The 3,544-nt window shown below is 43.1% G+C and overlaps 1 long non-coding RNA gene across 1 annotated transcript; it reads right to left on the reverse strand.

Moving 5' to 3' along the window:
- Positions 1-359: 359 nt before the first annotated feature.
- LOC111550870 lies at positions 360-1,583 on the reverse strand. The gene is made up of 2 exons (XR_002734194.1): positions 1,358-1,583; positions 360-1,256 (listed from the first exon to the last, which is right to left on the reverse strand). It is a non-coding gene; the product is annotated as an uncharacterized LOC111550870 (long non-coding RNA).
- Between the last annotated feature and the right edge of the window lie 1,961 nt (positions 1,584-3,544).

Below are 3,544 nucleotides of genomic sequence, written 5' to 3' on the forward strand. Positions count from 1 at the left end.
GTTCAAAATATATATATTATTTTTGTTTGTATAATTATATAATGAATAAGACACTACAAATCAATGCAAAAGAAAAAGATTATTTAATAAATAACAGAGATTTAGAGTGGGTATTTAGAAAATAATTATGGATTTAGAGCCTTTCCTCATACCATATACCTAATTAAGTTAAACAAAAAATAAAGTAGAAGAAAATGAAGGCAATTATTGATCCAATCTCTGGATCTCAGGATGGAAAACATTTTGTACACTTAAAAGCAATGAGAAAAGCATCCCAATGTTTATGATTAGTAAATTTGACAACATAAGCATTTTATATATCTCTTTTAATAAACATTGACTGAATATAAAAGACTTTAAAAAGTAGCATTGAAATTTATTAGTCACAAATATGACAGAAAAAATAGTATCGTTTATATATAAATACCTAGTATTATTCTTTAAGAAAATCAATAAGAAACAAAACAAAATGGAAAAACGTAGCCTCTATAGTATCTAGAGCAAACTATTAAAAGGTTATTGCAGAGACGGCTAATTGTGTCCCAATATTCGTCCTCTCCTACTTCTTTGGTAATGGAACCACTAATTTTTAGCTGGGCATATGGTTGTCCAAAATAAAATTTACATTTTAGTCTTCCTTATAGCGATACATGGCCATATGACTAAATTCTGGCCAGTCGGATCTAAGTAGAAGTGTTGTGTACCAGCTCCAGGAAGTGTTCCCCCTTAAAGGAAAGGTCAGACCCTTCCTCCTTCCTGCTGGGAGTGCGGATGTGAGATGTCCATCTTGAGCAGCTATCTTGGAGTTTGAGTTGGAAGCCATGTTAGGGTGGCAAAAAGACCTGGTAGGAAGAACCTGAGTCCCTCCTGATTGTGGTGTCTCTTTACTAAACTGCCTACTTCTGCCTCCTGTTAATTGACAGAGAAATAAATGTCTGTCTTCTCTAAGCCACTCCTGCTATGGGGCTGTCACTTGCCCTCAGGTGCTAAATGTTACAAATATCAAATATTTACCGTTCTATGTTCCCAAAATTATCAGAAAGGAATATAGGCAGTATAATATCTACTACTATGAAAAAATAAGTACATAATGAAAGGAATTCACTCACAATGGGAAACAGTATGACAGGTCAGCAACATTCCCAATATCTCAAAAACCTCGCTTTGTTGTTTATCTCCTCTCGTATTTCACCAAATTGTAAATCCTGTGATTTATGATTTATGAAAGCTCCTCAGTTGTACCCTCTCTGCTGACTCTGTAAGAAAGCAATGAAATCGCCACTTTGTTATTTTATAGTGGGCATTGGAGAATTAACAGCCTCCAATGTTATAACAGTAAAGTCTTAAATATAGCTACCTTCAAAAATCCGTTGTAAACCTTCACGGTGGCATCACAAATCTGGCAATTGGCCAAGATTTAAAAGTATTGAATATTTCTTCATAACCAGAAAAAACACACCCCAACTGGAGGTGTGAGAAAAGAAGGAGCTTGTCTCCTCTTTGAGTTCCAGTGAGAAATTTGCTTGATTATAAACCAATTTGAAAAAGGTTACTCTTAGTTACCCCAACACACTTGCTTCAGGTATATGATCACACTGAAAACTACAAACAAGGGTAGAATGTAGGCAGTATCTCCAGGGTAGCAAGATAAGAGTCAACATGATGCAAGCAATCATCTGGCCTATCTGGCATGGTAAGGAGGCCTTTGGAGGTGGAGGGGCAGTGGATTGGGGAGGGAGTGGAACAGACACAGCTATTGAAAACTACAAAGGTGTCTGGGCACAGCGGTGCATGCCTGTAATCCCAGCACTTTGGGAGACTGAGGTGGGCAGATCACATGCGGTCGGGAGTTTGAGGCCAGCCTGACCAACATCGTGAAACACCATCTCTACTGAAATAAAAGAAAAAAAAAATTAGCCAGGTGTGGTGGCGTATGCCTGTAATCCCAGCTACTCAGGAGGCTGAGGCAGGAGAATTGCCTGAACCTGGGAGGCAGAGGTTGTGGTGAGCTGAGATTGTGCCACTGTACTCCAGCCTGAACAAGAACAAAACTCCACCTCAGAGAGAAAAGAAAAGAAAAAGAGAAGAGAACAGAAAAGTACTAAGGTTTGCAGAGATTGTGGGAACTTGGTTAGCTATAAATGATCTATACCTGGAAATATTGCTGCTCACATGTATACAAGGAAAAAGGTAGCTCAACAGGCATATCTCAAAAAAAATTGAATGACTATTTTCAAAGAATCACCATTATTTCCCAGTTTTCCCCTTCAGGGATGTAAAGACAATTAACTTCAGTGCAGTATTTGTTAGAGGTTGCTATCATTGGCAATCATTCTGACCAGAACAGTAACTGTAATAAAAACCAATGTAAAATTGCTTAATTAATGCTTAAATTGCTTAATTAATTAATATCTTGGGGACAATGTATTCCCCAGTGTCTTGTTTTTTCAAAGACCACCGGCGGTCTTCTCGCAGCCCCACTCCTGTCAGGATGTGGAGACTGTGGGAACTCCGTCCGAGAGCCCCACCGGGGGGCACTCTGCCGGCCTCCTTTGCCGGAGGCCAACAGACTTCACCCCCACACCTTAGGTTACCAAAAATAAACTTGCAGTTTTGCTCCTACCCTTGCCTGGTCGCCGGTTCTTTCGTGCCCACGCTCGGCTGGTCTTAGAAAAAACAAATCAGTTGGTGCCGAAGACCCGGGAGGAGACCCCTCCTCAGGCCTCTAGGGATTGAGGAACCTCCTCCTGCTTCCACACCACAGACGGACCAGGACCTGAGACCCGCTTCCCTCACTCTCATGGCCTCTCTGGGGTAAGTGCCCTTGTCTCCTCTTTACCTCCCTCGGCCAGAAATCCTGTGCAGGTCCGAGGTCCACTTGGAGCCACCAAGTGGCTCGGGAGACCCCTTCAGGACGGAGACGTCTGCCTGAAGGTAATCTCCACTTTGGCTCCATGAGCCTCCAGTCTGTCTCTGCTGGTTCCAAAGGACGCTTTGAAGCCAGGCAGAGATACACTTCCATTTCCATTGTGTCCATTGTGTCCCTCGGCCAAAATCCTGCGCAGGTCCGAGGTCCATTTGGAGCCACCATGTGGCTCGGAGACCCATTCAGGACGGAGACGTCCACCTGAAGGTAATCTCCACCTTGGCTTCAAGAGCCTCCAGTCTGTCTCTGCTGGTTCCAAAGGACGCTTTGAAGCCAGGCAGAGATCCACTTCCATTTCCATTGTGTCCATTGTGTGTCGGTAAAGAGGAAACAAATGGGAAACCCCTCCAGTCCAAATTTCCAAAGAGCACCCCCTTAGGGTGCCTCCTAGCCAATTTAAAAACCTTACAGCTTGAACAAGACCTTAGGAGGAAGTGGTTAATTTTCCTTTCCACTGTGGCGTGATTGACCTCAGCAATTTCTGCCAGCGGCTAGGCAAGTGGTCCGAAATTTACATACAAGGCTTTTGGGCCTTAGGCTCTCGTCCCTATACTCCTTCTCTCCCCGCTCTCCCCACCCCCTCCCTTCCTGCCCAGACTCCTCCTCCTCCCCCCATCC

This window comes from Piliocolobus tephrosceles, chromosome 3 (assembly GCF_002776525.5).
Source record: "Piliocolobus tephrosceles isolate RC106 chromosome 3, ASM277652v3, whole genome shotgun sequence".
NCBI classification, from domain to species: Eukaryota; Metazoa; Chordata; class Mammalia; order Primates; family Cercopithecidae; genus Piliocolobus; species Piliocolobus tephrosceles.